The 19,435-nt window shown below is 37.4% G+C and overlaps 1 protein-coding gene across 2 annotated transcripts in view; it reads right to left on the bottom strand.

Annotated features, from left to right (window-relative positions):
* Acvr2a (activin receptor IIA) overlaps positions 1-19,435 on the bottom strand; it is an 89,156-nt gene that overhangs the window by 68,139 nt on the left and 1,582 nt on the right. The gene's annotated exons all lie outside the window — the stretch shown is intronic.

The raw sequence follows: 19,435 nt of genomic DNA, 5'->3' as shown, positions 1-19,435 counted from the left end.
TAAGGACCACAATCCTTATCCTTAAAAGGCTTTTACTTAGTAGCAATAAATTCCAGAAGAAAATTGGCAAAAAAAAAAAAAACTCAAAAAAAGACTTTTTTTGAGTCAATGAAACTCTTAACCTAGTAAAAGTCTTACTAAAAGGTAACTGAAACACTTAATTAATTAATTAATTAATTAATTAACTAATTAAAAGAAAAACTGGTGACTGGTAAGATAGTTCAGTGGTTATGAGTACTTGCTACCAGCTGCCCTGTTCCTGGCCATAATGGTGATGTACTCCTATCCCTCTGGACTGTAGGCTCTAATTAAATGCTTCCTACTATAAGTTACCTTGCTGTTTTATCACAGCAGTAGAAAAGTAACTAAGACACAGACAGACAGACAGACAGACACACACACACACACACACACACACACACACACACACACACATATCCCTAAGCAACAAAATAAGTTATTTGGTGCCAGACATCATTAATTTTAAAAATCAATGTGCCTAATATTTATATACATCACTCAGTTGTAGAATGTAAGATTTAAAATTCTAGTGACTAAGGTCGTTGAACATTTCTTTAGTGCTTCTGGCCACATGAGTTTTCTCTGTCTAGAATTCTCTGTTTAGCTCTATACCCCATTTTTTAATTGGGTCATTTGGTTTGTTGGTGTCTAGTTTCCGGAGTTCTTTATATATTTTGGATATTAGCCATCTGTCAGATACAGGGTTGGTGAAAGTCCCATTCTTTAGGCTGCCACTTTGTCCTACTGACCGTGTCCTCTGCCTTACAGAAGCTTTCCAGTTTCATAAGGTCCTGTTTAATTGTTGATCTTAGTACCTGAGCTGTCAGGAAGTTGTCTCCTGTGCCAATGCATGTGAGGCTATTCCCCACTTCCTCTTCTATCAGATTGAGTGTATCAGGTCTTTGACCCACTTGGACTTGAGTTTTGTGCAAGGTAATAAGTCATGGATCTATTTACATTCTTTTACATGCATTCATCCAGTTAGACCAGCACCATTTGTTGAAGATATCCTCTAGAGGCCTCCCCTTCTCTAAGGAGACAAGCAGGGAGGGAGTGGGGGAGGGGAAAGGAAAGGGAGAGCCTGGGAGGAGAGGAAGGACGGGAAGCTGTGATCCAGACAGAAAGTAAGTCAATTAATTAATTAAAATTCCAGTGACTTCATTCTTGGACTTTGATAGGCTCTACAGAGCCTGGCAAACTAAAAGGTGCCTATCTAGTAAGGTACCCCTTAATTTTTGACTACTGTTATTTATAGCTAAATGAAATACAGAGATTAGTTTTTCCATAAATTCAGTCATCTAAACTCAACTCAAATTAACCAAAGGTTTATTATTTTTCTCTAACATTCATGTGTCATATTTTATTCATATTAGTTTTCCTCCTATTCTCTATTTTATTTTACTGTCTTTGCTGTCTTACTAAAGTAGCTCAATTGCTACTTTAACAGTTTGAGGTCCTTGAATTTGGACAAATAGAGCAACAATATACCTTTTTATCAATATACCTTAATATAAACGAGGAGAAAGCAACCACAAACCCTAATAACAGAATCAGCATAGGTAATGAGTACCAAGTAAGCAAGTAACGACCATTACTAAGTGACTTACCAAATGGGAAGGAGAAACAATGCAAATTTGTTTTTCCCACACAAGAAATTCCAATCAGATTCTCTGAATTAAGTTCATCACTTTAAGAAGATAAAGGGCACTCACTTCCAATGTTCAAATCACTAATTACTCAGGTGGTCATTAGAGCAAATGCATGCTGCCCTGGTCCTAATCCTGCCTTTCTGTATAACAAAAAAAAAAAAAAAAAAAAAAAAAATTGTTTCTCCGTCTTTACATAGCTGTATTTCCATTCTACAGATGAAGGAAGCTCTGCTGTATCAGCCACAGAAACAATAACAGACTATCAACACCTCAGTTTGGGAACAGCATTTCTGGCTACATCATAGGATGCAAAGGGTACCAGCAATACCAGCTGCTTTTAAAATGGGAGCAGGAAAAAGAAACCTTGTCCTGACAGGTTGGAAAGAAACACTGTTCAAAAATCATTAACTCATATTTCAATATATATTTTAGAATATTTGATTCAATAGAACCAATTTAAGTCTTTCAGGCTTAAATATCCCAGCTCTCTTGCTTATTCAGTCAAAGAGCCTTAGGTAAGTTTCTGGGTCTCCGTTTCCTCATCTATGAAGTGGGAATAGTATTTTTATCTCCTAGGGTAGGTACTTCACACATACTATCACCAAAACTTACAATCTTAGTCCACAGTATACTGCAAGTAATGGTTGTTGATGATGGCAGTTTAAATAAATGATAGTCATTAGCAATATTATTATTATTATTATTGAACCTAACAATATGACTGGGCTGTGCAATAACTTGCCAGTTCTAATTTTGACTAAAGAAATGTAGTAAAGCAAAAAATCTAGCACATGTGCACAAGACTGACCCATTAGAAAAACAATTCTAAACATTCCTTATCAAAAAGCAAAAATGAGTGAGAAAAGCACTCCAACGAACAAGGGCAGCATTTACACATAATCCTTCCTGGCAACACCACCACCTATGGGTTTATGGCTGCCATCTCGCAGTGCAGAAGCAGAACATTTGCCCTAAAATTAGAACTCACTTGAGTGCTGCTTATTGCTATATTACTATTTCTGGCTCCTAAGGACCAAACCACGGTTTCTTCAAAGTGTGATACAAAGCCACTACTGACAAATTATTGCAAAATTTCTCCCCACTAAGTCTGGAAATAGTGGGAATGGACTAAGCTCCGGTACGTACTCTTTCTAGAAATCTCAACTTAAGCCTTTAGTCTTAGCCTCATAGATTAGTGATTTCAGACAAATTACATCATCTCAAGTCTAGATTAAACAAAGATATAAAATTTACTTCAAATAAACCCCAAAAGAATCAAACAGGCACATATAATCATTTTAAAACCTTAAAAAAATAAAAGTTATTTTCCCAGAAGTAAACATGGCTAACTTTTGGAAGTCTCATCTTATCTCCTAACACAGCTACTCCCTTTATCTCATCTGCAAAGAAAGTTCTGAAGCATCCTCACTTGGAAGTATACTTCTGAAAGAAAACTTATTCTATTCTATAATTTCCTGATAAGATCTCTCAGTCTTTATATAAATAATATTGCTAAATCACATACTTGAAAATGAGAGCATGGGGACTGGAGAGTTCAAATCCCAGCAACCACATGCTGACTCACAACCATCTGTAATGGGATCTGATGCCCTCTTTTGGTGTGTCTGAAGACAGCTACAGTATACTTATATACAATAAATAAATAAATAAATAAATAAATCTTAAAAAAAATGAGAACACTACTCTCTAAAAATCAAATAATGTTATAAAATTAAAGCAGAGTCAAAGAAATACTACTAAATAAGAAAACAAACACAATATTATTTGTATTCTGAGCAAAACAAGATGGCCAAGCGCCAAAGTGCAGTATCTCAATAAACATACTAGAATGCCTTCAATTTTCAACTCATTACATTTTGGCTTGTTCGTATTCCATAAACAGTTTATTTAGGCACTGCAAGATAACAACAAACAGCACCAGAAATTAGTTATTTATTGAGTTAGTTACAATACTACATCTGAGAAATCAGTCCAAGCACATTACTGTAACTTACACTTCGTATGTGTGTGTGTGCGTATACTATACATATAGTAGATAGATCTACATGTCCTATATGAGAACCAGGCCATCTACCTCTCCTGTTCTCAGTTAAGCACTAACCACTTATTTTGTAGTGAGTGAAGTTTAAAGAACTTAGGGTAAGCAGATAGACAAACACATAAAAGTAACAAGCAATTATAATATGGAAAGGCAAGCACGTTATTAAAGGAGGCTAAAAGACAAGTGGTAGGCCTAGAAAAGTCTAAGTTAAGTCTTTGGGAACTACTAGCTGAAATTCATGCCAGATGATTGGTAATTCCATTTCAAAAGCATTCTTGCCTATCCAGCCTGGGAAAAGCAGAATACATTTTAAGGGTCTTGCCATTTTTTTAACCTAAGTATGTGTGGTGTGCTATATATAGTTTTGTTTCTTTTCTAGTGAATAAAACTAGCTTGTCCAATCTTTTTCTTCTCACATTTCCAAATCAAGTTAGAGATCAGAATCAGTTCATTTTCACCATATTTGCTAACTTAACATACAATAGCCAAAAATGTCTCAAAGATACATACTATGACTTTTAAGTGCTTAAAATGAGTAATTATTCTAGACTAATCTAATGTTCCTAAGTTCACCTAAGTTTCTCAGAGAACTATATCCAATCAGCATATCAAAGGTACCAAAAGCCAAGACTCCTAACAGTGTATGAGCAGGTCCTGTTTTACCCATTTGTAAACTGCCACCTCAGGACAGCAAAGCCAGATGGCCCTTCTACTTTAGCTTCCTTCCTAATTCACTCTTTGCCAAATACACGACTGTATGACTATTTCTCACCAATTGTATCCTCTCAGTCCTCTGCTTTTCCTATCATTGGAAGGATCATTGAGTCCAACTAAGAAGATACTAATTAGGGCTGGGCGTGGTGGTGCAAGCCTTTAATCCCAGCACTGGGAGGCAGAGGCAGGCGGATTTCTGAGTTCGAGGCCAGCCTGGTCTACAGAGTGAGTTGCAGGACAGCCAGGGCTATACAGAGAAACCCTGTCTCAAAAAAAAAAAAAAAAAAAAAAATACTAATTAGAAGAGGGAAATGGTAGAGGGAAGAATAAAGAAGGTGCAATCGGCCCTCTCACTTGTCACTCTTGTAGAGATCATTTCATTTCACTGGACCAGTGGCCAATTACAGAAACTAATTCTCGGTGCCTTGGTATCTGGTGAGCTGTCACCAACTGGGATGTGTTTTGTCCCCTAAAACACAAAGGCCATATATAACTTCTTTTACTACCTAAATGAGATGGGCACCTCTGAGCCTCAGCTCTGAAGCTTGTTACCATGTCACTCTGCCTTCTCTTAGGTAGTAGGCTAGCAGTCTCCTATGTACAAGCAGCATGCTGTAGAAAGCAAGCAGGATTCCTGCTCATATCTCATTTGGCTCTCACACAGATTAACAAGAAATGGAAGGGGGAATCTCAAGATCAGTATCCCAAACCCTAAGAAAACAGGCTTTTAAACTTCCTGAGCACAGTGCACTTCACTGTAACCTAGTTCACAAATACAACTGAAATTTTACAAAACATCCTTTAACTACTATGAATAACTCTTTCTGATTATTGTCCATTTCCTTTCTATTAATATGGCCATACTACATGAATTTCAAAATGCTCTAAGGAGTTGCAACTTGTAGTTTGGAAAAATAAAAAATAAAAAAAACCTACCTTCCATTCTTTTCTCTCCCTCCCCACTTTTTTTCTGCCATTCTCTGCTCTCTAGCCATCCACAAAAAGCTTTTTGAAACCTTACCATAGGACGGTACAGAAGAACCTAGAACAGGGTAGTTTTAGAATGCAAAGTCTAGGAGGCAGAAGAGAGATCAAGAAAGACAGAAATCCTGATGATAATGAGGAGACCATTTGCTCTGAACTAAGAGAGAACACTAAATCCATCTTCTTTCAGAGACAGTGTTAATCTGAAGGGTAAAGTTTTACAGTACTGCCAGAATACAAAATAGGCAAAACAGGCATATGGATTGGTCTGGGGTGGTAGCCAACAAATGTTGACAATGATTTTGTCCAGGGCTAGCTCAGTTATTAAAAGCACTGGATGCTCTTCCAGAGGATGCAGGTTCGATGCCCAGCACCGACGTAGCAGCTTAGAACCAGCTGTAAACTCCAGTTCCAGGGCATCTGACAGCATCCTCTGGCCTCTGTTTTGGCTTCTGTAGGCACCAAGCCAAGCATGTGGTGAACAGACAAACATGCAGACAAACATCTACACACTTAAAATAGAATAACTGGTAGGGAAAAGGAAAGAAAATGTGTCTAGGTTCAAAAGTAAGTTTTGTTTAGTAATAATTTATTTCTAATTGAAAGAGATGGGCCACCTGCAAGTATCCAAGAGACTAGAAGTCTACAGATCAAATCTAGTTTGTGGCCTGGTTTCACTCAGTCTCTGAACAATGACATTTTAAAATGGTTTTAAAAAAATCAAAACAATAATACTTTGTGACATATGTATGTGAAACTAAATTTTCAGCATATACAAAGTAATTCTTATTACAAAATATTTATAGTTGTTTATTTATGTAATATTTATGGCTATCTAGCCCTTTATAAAAAATGCTTATAGACCCATCCCACCCCCAGTCCCAAAAATTTGTAAGTACTGTCAGTTCACTGTCCAAAATATTAACTTTGTATGTCAGACATTAGAAAATGTGAAATGAATAATGGTCCTCTTACATATTATGAGAGATGGCGCGGGGGTGAGTGTTAGAGGAATAAAAAGCAATTGGTAGGAACTTTCAGATAGGCAATATGGCAAATGATGAGAGTGGACAGGGGTAAGAAGCAAGCATTTCTTTCACAGTTGATACTAAGTTGCTTACAGAAGTAACAACTTTATTCATTGGCAGCTTTCAAACAAATGGCTTATTATTAAGAATCACAAAATTCTGAAGTAGAGGATTTGTCATAGTTAAACCTTTACATTTCTCTGTACACTTTGAACAACATCAGTGTATTACTTATAAACATTTGGTGACCAAAATCAAAATTTTACATTTCATGTATACTTTTTTACATGGGTATATGAGATTCTGTGTGTAGTCTTAGATCCCCAATTAATCTTGTGAGTTGACCATTACAAATTTCACTTCACAAGTGAAGGAACTAAGGTTATACAGAATTTCTCCAGGTTCAAAGCAAACTACACATCATTGTAGTGAGAAGTCCTAACACCTATGTTTTCTCCCTGCCAAATGCTTGCTATTTTTCTTATACTAATCCAAGGATTGTATAATTAATTACTATTATTAGTTTCATGATAAGGGAAATTCTTACTTATTTGTTCTAAAAGTTGCTTTTGTACCAAACAACTACATTTATACATTTATTACATTTATTAACCAGCAATATTGGTTTTTACTTCTTTCACTAGCCTTTACAATGTACCATGTTCCAATGGTAAAAGATTCTGTAGTTTTAGGGGCAGGCCCAACAGCTTCTGTTCTCTAATGAGCTAAGTTGCTTTCATGGCATCAATGCAAGACTACTAACTGTAAAGATGTCACTTAAATCAAGGCTGATAAACTTGTCACTAGTTTCTGATACGGGGATGTGGGCAACAGTAAGAAAGCCTGTAGAGAACAGGTAAAGCTCAGTCTCACTCTCTCCATTAGAAATGAAGGCTGCCTACACGTCTCTAATCCTAACCTAGGCTTCACTTCTGCCTATAAACTGGGGACTGCATAGGTCTTCTTAGGCCTACCATCCAGATGGAGGAAGGCACGTGACAGTTTATTAGACCCCACCAGTGCTCAAAACTTCCTACTTTAATTACTTCTATTATTTCTAGCTCTCTCAGCTAATAAGCAATCTCTATTTACATTTTAACAACAACAACAAAAAAGGAAGTAGCAATTAATTCCCAATTCAACACCAGGTTTATATAATTTTTAAGGAAGTAAAGAAGAGAGTAAGAAAAGGTTTTTACCAAGTAAGACTTGTTACATAACTTTATACAGACTAAAAGGATGGTTAGGGCAGCCACCACTCACTGTTCAAACCCGGGGAAAGGGCAGGCTCCTCTGGCTGCACCACTGTGCACTACTCAGAAGGAAAGCAGTTTTTCCTAGTCAAGGCAGCTGCTAGTGAACCTCTGCCCTAGGAAGAGTTTGTCTCCTTGCACCAAGTACACCTGTCTCCATCAAACAGTTCAGGCTAGAAATGTCTCCAAATAAAATACCAAGCTGTCTATGTAGTTAGAGGCTGAAGCCCTGAGGAAAACTACCAGGCCAAAGTACGATTTATCCTTTCAGCATTTATATAAGATCTCCATATCCTGAAAAGATAAATTTTTAAGTAAATAAACTTCTAAGAAGATAAATTAATAAGGATGAAGATACAAGATACACTTACATTTTTACTTCTGAATCCTCAACCACATCGATAAAACAGTATACCGTATGTTTGGAACACTGAGTTAGCAATTTTTAAAAAAAGTTGATATATGAAGAGAAAAATAAGAATATGAAATAGATATCATATGCACAAAAGTAATAGACAGGAGTGTCTCCAAAACACAATAAACTAGCCTGGGTTTGATCATCTCTTTTGTAGGTTGGTCAAACATTGATTAGTTTAGTTTTGGGTTTTAAGTAATGACAAATTGGGGGAAGGGTGATGTTAAAGGAACTGATAATTACAGACAAGTTTCCTACAATACAATCAGATATTGTGAAAGACCAGAAGAGGCTTTAAACAGCCTCTCCAGCTTACACTCATATGAGAAGCTGCTTATTAGTCTCCCTCTTTGCCTCTGTACACTCTTATCTGCAAACAGTTATTAACCAAATCATTTCCTCTTTAAACCTCTTTACTTCCCAGTGTCCTCTGCATTTTATTCTAACTCCTAACTCTGTTAGTCCTATTTGATCTTACCCCTACCTCTCTCTACCATCCATCCCCCCCACACACACAAATTTCTTCAGACAGCCAGTTAAGTACCTACAGACTTTCTACTTGGTGTCAGGAACTAGGTCATGTCATGGGGCACACTGTAAGGAAGGGAGGGGACACTTCTTCCCATACTGAGCTTGCACACTAGCAATAATAAAAAGACAAGAAAACCAAGGTAAATAATTAGAGAATACAATGTGTGACATGAGGCAAATGAGGTGTTAAGCTCTTACCACCTCTTAATTTCTGACAGCACATTCAGAAATGCATAATTATTTGATTCATTTCACTACATGTTTATCACAAGAGCTCCATAGGACATAACCATGTTAGTATTGTTCACTGCAGCACCGAAACACTTAGCATTGACCATTATGATGGTCTGTATATGCTTGGTTCAGGGAGTGGCACTATTAGGAGGTGTGTATGACCTTGTTGAAGTAGGTGTGTCACTGTGTATATGAACTTTAATACCCTCATCCTAGCTCCCTGAAAGTCAGGATTCTCCTAGTGGCCTTCAGATAAAGACGTAGAACTCTCAGCTCTGCCTGCAGCATGCCTGCCTGGATGCTGCCATGATCTAACCTTGATGATAACCTCTGAACTTGTTAGCCATCCCCAATTAAATGTTCTCCTTATAAGAGTTGTCTTGGTCATGGTTGTCTGTTCACAGAAGTTAAACCCTAAGACAACCATGTATCCACATGTTTATCTGTTAAATGAAGAAGTTATCAATATTATCTACTTTAATTCAGGAATGAGTAAAATAAGGTCTTGATGTTGTTAAAAGTCAAAAATGAATTGAGTGGCATACACTTTAAGTCCCAAATATACATTTAAAATACTGATGTTTGCCAGATGGTAGTGGTACATGCCTTTAATTCTGGCACTCAGAAGGCAGAAGCAGTTGGAAGTACAGAGAGAGGGAGTTCTAGGTCAGTCAGGGCTACACAGAGAAACCCTTAGTTGAAAACATACATACATATATACATACATACATATGTATATACATGCATACATACATAAATTTAATTAAAAAATAAAATTAAAATAAATAGATAAAATACCAATGTTTGTTTTAGTTTGGTGAGTCTCCTGTAGCTCTAACCTAGCCTCAAACTCATTACTGAGCCTTCTGCCTCCTCAAGTACTGAGAGTAAAAGCCTATGTCATACCTTTTACATGCTGCTAGGGAACTGAACCCGGGGCTCCATGCTCCATGGGTAAGCATTTTATCAATTGAGCTACATCCTAGTCTTCAAAATATTTATCTTTAAAATTCAAACAACTCGGAGCTGGAGTGATAGCTCACCGGTTAAGAGAACTGACTGTTCTTCCAGAGGTCTTAAGTTCAATTCCCAGCAACCACATGGTGGCTCACAACCGTCTGCAATGGGATCCGGTGCCCTCTTCTGGTGTGTCTGAAGACAGTTACAGTGTATTCACATAAATAAAATAAAAATAAAAACCTTTAAAAATATTCAAACAAAAGACTCAATGGGTAACAGTGCTTGCTCTACGAGCACAAGGGTCTGAATACTCAACACATGCTCTGTCATGGCAGTAAGTGCCTATAACTCTAACACTGGGGAGGCAAAGACAGACTTAACTATTCCTTTACAGGGTGCCATGTTCCAATAGTAAAAGATTCTGAAAATGTAAAGGCAGGGCAGGGCTAACAGCTTCTGTTCTCTAGTTTAATGATGTGAGTCCCTTTCATTACATCAATACAAAGCTGCTAACTATAAATAAAATGTCACTTACATCAAGGCTTGTAAATATGTCACCAGTCTAAACAGAACTAGTTTCTGATATGGGGATGTTCTTGAACCAGCCTCACGGATAAGGAAAACAGTCTCATATGAGCATCTGCTTCAGTGAGAGACCACCCAGGGCTCAAGGCAAAAAAGAAGACAGCAATAAAGGAAGAAACCCAGAGACCTGCTTTGCCTCTACATGCACATGAACTAGAGCACACACTCACGGGCATTCATCACACATTCCGGCATACACATACAAATCAGTTAGTACAATAATCCTAGCACTGTGAAGATACAGTCAGAAGGATCAAGAACTCATGGCCACTCTCAGCCATGCAATACATTTGAAGATAGTCTAGGCTATATGACCTTTCATCTAAAAGAATTTTAAAAATACTGACCAACTAATCTTTTAAAACTTAAGAAACCCTCAAAGTTGGTGGGCTGGAGAGATGGGTCAGTGGTTAAGGGAACTATCTATCTGCTCTTCAAGAAGTCCTGAGTTCATTCCCCAGCAACCACATGGCTCACAGTCATCTACAATGGGATCTGTGGCCCTCTTCTGGCACACAGGTGTACATTCATAGAATACTCACATACATAAAATAAATCTTTTAAAAAAAAAAGAAGAAAAGAAAAAGAAACCTTCAAAGTTTACCTTTGCATAAAAAAGTTTTTTAAAAAATACCTAATATTTAAATGTAGTTGTTCGAGAAGAATATTTCAAATTCCATCAGATAAGATATTTATCTTAATGTTTTGTTTTTACTTTTGTTTTTCTGAGACAGGGTTTGGCTGTTTCGCTCAAGCTGGCCTGCTACTATGTAGCCCAGGCTAACTTCAAAATCACTGCAATCTCTCTGCCTCAATCCATGCTAAAACAAGTGAACTTTAAAACAAAACAAACTCCCAAAAAGCCCGAAAAAAAACCTCTATCAGAAGATTCTAGGTAATCCTAGCACCTCTCTGGCGTTCTATACTTACAATTTCTTTGGCTAAATTATTGTTAGAATATTGCTTTGCTATAATTGCTCAGTAACTTGACTAAAAATTTAAAAATATCTCCCAAGAACTGAACCTATATTTTAAATGTCTTATATACTATGTCCTTCTAAATTAGACTCAAAGATTACTAACATATGTTAACGTTATTCTGGAGCAGCTACTATGTTATTTAGTGTATTTCATTTAATACAACTTGGCTTATAAATTTTAAAATGTAACCTCAGAGTTTTAGGAACTTGCCAAGCTCTCAGAACTCACCCACTCCCAGTCACCTTGAAATGTGTTAGTATAAGTTTGATATAACACCTATACTCATAAAGATGTGAACAAGAGGTTTTTTTGCCAATTAATGTTATTATAGAGTGGGGAAGGGTCTTACTCTAAAGGTCAGGCTGGCCCAGAACTCACTAAGTAGCCTACACTGTCCTTGAAATCATGGCAATCCTCCTACCTCGGCCTTACAAATGCTGAGATTACATGAGTGAGCTACCACACTTGTATTATTTCTACCAAATATAAATTTTAAAATCAATAATTCTAACTAAGAATGAAGCTTATAATTTTTAAAGCTCCAAGTTTTGTAACAGGCATATTTTATTACAATATATAAAGAGCTGACATGTTCTAAAACAATCTGTCCCCACATGTGCAGCCAGTCCTTCTAGTTGCTGTCTTCCTGCTTTACATGTGCTTCTTTCAGCAACACTGGAAAGTAAAGTTAAACCCAGTAAGAGTGCAAACAAAGGAAAACTGGTTTGTTTGTTTGCTTGCTTATTTGTTTGTTTGTTTGTTGTCTCATCCAGAAGAATAGCCTATGGAACAGGTAGACTTCAGGCCTGAATAGCACCAACTTCAGCAAAGACCTTAGTGTGCTTAAGTAGAGCAGTATCTCTGTGAAGAATACCTCACATAAATTAAGAATGGAAACTAAATCACCAGTAAGAATTAAAAGTGTAACTACTAGAAGGTAACTATCCTCTAAGCACAAACATGCAGAACCATTAATGTTCAGAATCATTTCTGACAACACAATGGAGATATCTTCATTGGTGTTTTTCCTTTTACAATATCATTACGGGCTAGAGAGATGGCTCAGTGGTTAAGAGCACCAAATGCTCTTCCAGAGGTCCTGAGTCCAATTCCCAGAAACCACATGCTGGCTCACAACCATCTGTAATGGGATCTGATGCCCTCTTCTGGTGTGTCTGAAGACAGCAATGGTGTACTCACACACATTAAATAAATAAATAAATAAATAAACAAACAAATAATGCCATTACATTTTTCTCATGGATTTTAGTACCCTTTTATTTTTCTAAATTCACATGTGTACTTTCATTCATATTTACCATGTAAATCCATAGCCACCTAGACACTTACTTAGCTATAAAAAAGTTTCTAACTCCTCTGGCCTGTTACTTCCTTACCACTTGTATTAGTAATGTTATCATCTACCTTAATCTTCACATTGCTTTTCTGTCCTGTACTCCAAATATATGGATTCGGGACATCCCTCAGGATCTTTATCATCCCCTCCAACGGCACCTCAGTTTCTGATCTTCCATCTGAATTTATGCCCTCAGCTGAGACTGCATATCTCTTTAAGCAAAACATAAGCATTCTTCAGGACTCCAATCCTTCCTTCAGATGAGGTCTATCCCACCTTACCTTCCAATCTTTCTCAAGTTAATGTTCAAGTATCACCTATGATTTCGATGCTCCTTCGTGGCTTTTCCTTCACATTCCATAAACATCCTTTTAAATTTCCTGTTAAGACCTTGTATCTATTTCTACTAATAGTATTTTCTGAGTGAAAAACTCTAAACATCCCCCAAAATACAAGGAGGTGCTAAAACAGAATTAGACTGTAATTTAAACAACTGGACCAGAAGAAAAAAGGAGTTCAAAGAGTCAGGTCCAAGTTCTCCCCTAGGACAATCTGCTCTGTATTCCACGCACTGGCACATACTATTAGAGATTAATTTTAAAGCCATTTTGGTACATTTTTTTCAATCCCATTCAAACAGTACAGGGCAGAGGGAATAAGGGAATTGTAGAACTAGATAGGTGTTTTTGACAATTACAGTCAATTAGTTAGTCACTGACTGAATTGACCACACTCAACTTTTTTAAAATTTTACTTTGTTCTGTGTGTATGGGTGTTTGGTCTGCATCTAAGGCAGGGTAGTACCTCCATGCCTGCCACCCACAGAGGCCAGAAGAAAGTGCCAGATCTCCTGGGATTGGTGTTAAAGAGTTGTGAGGCACCATGGGAGTGCTGGAAACTAACAAAACCCAAGCTCCCTTAACTGATGAGACACCTCTCCAGCCCCAATACTCACCATTTTTAAATGAAACAGAATATAGTAATAAAAGTATCCCTCCTGTATACAGTAAGAGTAAATAATCCATGAAGCTTTATTCTGACGTACACACAGACACCATCACATGGAAACTAAGTCATGATACAATGTAAAATTCTCACTGTGGATTAGTTTAAAAATTAGGAACATCAATGAACTTGAAGATATTGAAGATTCTTTATATATCTACATAATTCAAATTCTAACAAAATGTTAATCTAAGGATTAGAGACAAAGCACTTCTAAAAGCAAACGGAACTTAAGAATATCAAAACAACCACTAGCAAAATGTATTTTCATAATAATATGCCACTATTGTGATCAAATCCTGAGAAATTGGAAACCTTCTAGGGAATCACCTAACCCAAGCTCATTACTTATTAACATAAATAGAAATCTATGCACCAAACATGCAAAACAGTTCCATTTCATTCACTAAATAAGTAGTTTCTGAGTAGCTACTATATGCCAGGGTGTACACACAGTGGTTAAAAGGAAACTCTTCAAAAAATAAAAACAACAAGGTAAGCATTTGTATTAGTTTAAACAGTAAATTAGCCAGTGAACATTTACCACAATTACTGAAACTAAGGTCACGCCAAAGTGTTAAAGAACAAAAGCTACTACACCTTAGTAGAAGTTAGGTGGCAGAGAAAATATTTCTAAGGATAACATTTTTCAATCTTAAAAATAACAGGAGTTAACTGGATAAAGTAGGAAGAAACAACACACACCAAGGCACAAGGCACACAATAAAAGGTAACTGCATTTTGAGTTTTTAAGACTGGAGCACTGAACTCATGAGGAGTGGCAACATTGTTGGAGTGCTTGCCAGGTGTGGTGGCAAAGGAAGGTGGACCTCTGAGTTCAAGGCCAGGCCAGTCTACACAGAATCCAGGCTAGCCAAAGGTGCACAGGGAAGCCCTGTCTCAAAACAAAAACAACAACAAAACCCCACACTAGCACTCATGTGCCACCTCATCAAACCACTTCCTAAAGTGTATACCATTTTGTAGAGGCACAAGAAAATGAACTAAGTTTGACAAAGATGTTGCCAATTTAAACCAAGGAAACTTGAGTTTGGAATGCAGAGTCTTAACCATGGTACCAAGCGGTTAGAAAAAGCAAGAATGATGAAGGACCAAATGATGGAGAACCCAATATGTCACTATGCTAAAGGTGATTCTGTCAGTGAAAGACTGTAAGCAAGACTGAGTGATTGACTGATTGATTTTTTTTTTAGGATAGGTTTTCACTATGTAAATCAAACCATGCTGGTACTTGCTGAGACCTTTCTGCTTCTGCCTACCATGTGCTGGGAGCAGCATAGCCAGCCTCGGATTTCTTTTTTAAAGAGACTAGGTTGGGGGCAAGACGGGGTTGGGGCAGGGGGGTTGTTGGGGGGGGGGGGAGAAGTAGTAGCTTTGGGAGGAAAGTAATAGCTTGGGGGGCAGAAAAACAAAAACAAAACAACAACAACAACAAAACTAGATACTCCTATTTAAAAAGATATAACAGTGTAAGTAGAAGAAAAGACATATGAGCTAGACTGCTCTAGCACTCACAACCACATTTTTGTTCACTCTGCATAAAAATCTCCCAATATTTTTTTCTGAGCCCATCATGCTAACAGTTCAAAACTTCCAGCTTCAGAGAACTACGTAATTCTTTTAAGTCCCTTTATTAAGCAAAGCCTAACCACTAGATGCACTGGGTATACATGACAGTGACTTGAGATATCTGGTCAAGAATGACAGAATGCCAACTGCCATTGACAACAGTTTTCTTGTCTTCTTCCTTTATACTCTATTCCTGGAACTTTCATCTTCAATAGTCAATTTAAATCAATGTTCTGTCTAGACATGACTGTTACAACCTAACAGAATTAAATCTACAACAGAGGAACTCTAATGTGGGCCCATCAGTGGCAATAAATCCACTCACAGGTCTGGTCAAATTTTGGCTTAAACAGACAATGAACAAAGCACAGTAAGAGATTTTTAAAAGGCAGCAACGAGAAAAACCCTGAATATGAAAAAGAAAATAGGAACAATTTGAAGTTCAAACCAGAGATGTACACTACTCTCAATATGTGTGATAGTCCAAAACCCACCAAATGAAAGAACAGTGGGAAAGACTATGAAGGGGCTGGAGAGATGGCTCAGCATCAGAACACTGGCTGCTCTTCCAGAGTACCAGTGTTCTGTTTCTAGCACCCACATAAAGCCAACAGCTTGTCTATAACTCCAACTCATGTACGCATAGTCACATGCAGACACACACACATCAACATACAATTGAAAATAAGAATAATTAAAAAAAAAAAGACTATCTGATCTCAAACATCCTAGATTCTCTTGAATGGTATAGTACCACATAATTCTCATCTTGCCTGTCTACCTTAAGTTTTTAAAACCCAGAGTTCAAAACAAGGTAAGCATTTATTAATTACAATCAAGATTTAAACTTAAAAAGGACAAAGGTCTTTAAAGGACTATAGAATAGTACTTGATGTGTTTTAAATGAGTGTAATGATAACCAAAAGCCAGCTAATTATCCTCAAAAAAATTATACCATCAAGAAATTACTATAAAAATTTTAAAGTTAAGTAAACAAAAGAAATATCCTTTTTGAAATAATGAACTTATCTAACCCTAACCCTAACACTTATACCTTGGAATTACTCAGGTAATGAGTAATTCTTAATCTACATGATACAAAACTTTTTAGACAGCATGTTTAGCACACACTGCCCATAGCCATGCAGTTCCAGAATTTCAATAAGAATAAAAGGAAAGATCTTAAAAGGTGAGAATAGCAGATCAAAAACAAATATGGCTCAACGTGATACCCTGGCCAATTATCCATCATGCCCATGAACAGTCAGAATAGAGCACTAGAGACTTTATTCACAACTCTCAGCAGAATAGTATAAATGACATATCAGGATGAAATAATGTATAATGAGAACTTATTTTCCTAATTCAATCACATTCTAAATGTAAACGATAATGAAACCTTCCAACAGTCACCTGGATTTCAACAATACCCTGTACTAGTAAAACTTTGACAACTGACTTTGACAGGAGGGAGCCCATAGCTCCTTCACTAACATATTTATGCTTTTAAAGCTTAAGAATGTAAAAGTTAGCTCCTCAGTCTGAGCACTGCTCACACTTTGAGATAGATAATTCTCTGTTGTAGTAGCTGTCCTGTGCAGTGGAGAATGGTTAGCAACATCCTTTCCTTCCACCCACTAGGTGCCAAGTAAGCATTCCCTTCCCAATTTTGACAAATAAAAAATGTCTCCAGATGCCTCTCCTGAGGAAGAGAGACAAAAATCACTCCAGCATGGGAACCACTAGCTCAGATCATAAACAGGAAAAGTCTCAAAGTGGAATGCGGGAGGGAGAATTTGTTTTGCTTTTTCATCTAGTCTATATGTTTCAGCATAGTATACTGGGATTTAACAGCATATATGTTAAGAGATTTCTACCTTTAAGAAACAAAGCACTGAGCTGGAGAAGCAGTCTGGCACGTAAAGAGTATTTGCTGCTCTTCTAGAGGACCAGAGTTCAGTTCCCAGCACCTACATTAGGCAGCTCATAACTAACTCCAGAGGCCTGACACCTATGTTTCCTTGCATTTACATGCACATGCCACCCACAAGCAGACACACACCTACACATAATTAAGACTAGTAAAAATAAGTCTCTTCTCTACAAAAATGAAAGCAAAGGGACAAAAGAAAAAGCGTTACTATTTATCATTTGTTAACCAACATTCAGAAGTCCTAGAAGATTGTACTATCAGCTCTCCCTCCAACTACACAGTGATGCCTAGCTAGCAACTACTGTTATTTCTGCTCTTCTTTATGAATATACTGACCATACATACTGTTACCAGTTCACATGGAATCCAAAAGAATCAAATTCAAATACCACAGGAGCTTTTAGCACCTGAGGTAGAATAAACCTCAGTATTGGGCAATGTTAAATTCAGCCTCACATTTTTACAACTTGTGAGAAAAACACGCAAATTAGCCATGATGCTTCAAACAGTAAAAAGCAGATTTGTGTTTTGAAACAGACTCTAAAGAAGGATAAAGAGGAATAAAAATTAAAAATCATCGGGAATCTGAAGGCATTCCAGGATGAGGGCAAAACTTAAAATGTTTCTCCTGGAATGAGAGCAAGGAGGAAATTATACACTTGGCCATATCCTACAGGAATAGTCTGCATAATCAGTCTCCATAGCACACACCATGGGATGGAAGCTGAAAAAACCAGTCTAAAAAACAGTTAAAAACCAGCAACCATGTATCCTTCCTGAAAACCTACAATAAACACATCCCTTACTACTGTTTCCCATTTGATTTTTTTAAGTCAGATACCCAGAAACAAACTGGTAATTTAGTAAATTACTTAATTCTAATAAAAATAGCCACCCTCTGCTTCCAGTGCCAGATTACACATTACACAGAAAAATCAATTAAAAGGCACCACACACAGAGAGAGAGAGAGAGAGAGAGAGAGAGAGAAAGAGAGAGAGAGAGAGAAACCTTTTAAGAGTGCACTTGATTCCTGACAAAGTCCTTTAAAAATTTTTTTGACATTTTAAGCACAAACACACCTTCATGTATCAATATGGATAAAGTTTTTCAAATTATTTCAATGGATTATCTATATGTTCTATAACAGCAGAACTTCTCAACCTCGAAATGTTTGCTATTAGCCTGTGAGCCCAGTGAAAATAATCGCAAAGGGAACTACTGAACTACTCGGTTCCTCTTACTCCGAGCCAAGCAGAGGAAGCTGTAAGATCTGTAGTGTCAGCTTGCTTTTCCAGGAGTGATACCTTGGGGCTGCTCAAGAATAACCTCCCTCACCAATTAATGAGACTCAGGTGGGTTTGAGAAAGAATAATGTCCACAGTCGTTGGTCAGTGGCCATGATGCCCCTCCTCCTCAAGGGCAGATCAGAAAAAAAGGAGACCTGAGCAGGAGTTTACCAGCTAGATATATAGGGTCAGGGGGAAAAGCACTATGAGGGGGAAAAACTACAGGGTTAAGTCGGTTCAGAAAAGCAAGACGTTTAACATCATCAAAGCTTTCATTCATTTCAGACACCATTGTTTAGCTTGCTCTCTAAACCGAGCACAAAAAGAACTGTCCGCCTGCCTTAAGCATGTTCCTTCTTCCATTTAAACAGACATGATTCTTTTGGTTAATCTCTGGCAATGATCGCCATTTCACAACACATTCAGCCCACCCGGAACTGATCAATACCACTACAGACATAAGACTAGACTTTATCCATTTATTAACCACAAGGAAATGTACCATTCAGCAAAATTCTATACATTACAAAGGATTCTATTAAAAGGGGGGTGGGGTAGGGAAGATGGACACACACACAACAGAGAGGTACACAAAGAAAAGACTACCACCTTCTAATTTCCCTGTGACATACGAGGGAATGACACAACCATGAAACCTGTCAATTTGTCCCCCACCCCTCCTGTTTGCCACAACCTAGGAAGTATACACTGAATTTTTATAATGAATGCATTCACTGTGACTTTTAAACTCTTTCATCCCTCCAACTAACTCTCCGGTTAAGTGCATTTGCACACCTTTCAGCTAGATGTATGTATGCATTTCCAGAATTTCAATACAAAAGCCTA

Source organism: Mus musculus, chromosome 2, assembly GCF_000001635.26.
Source record: "Mus musculus strain C57BL/6J chromosome 2, GRCm38.p6 C57BL/6J".
Classification (NCBI taxonomy): Eukaryota; Metazoa; Chordata; class Mammalia; order Rodentia; family Muridae; genus Mus; species Mus musculus.
This window is presented reverse-complemented; position numbering and strand designations above follow the sequence as displayed.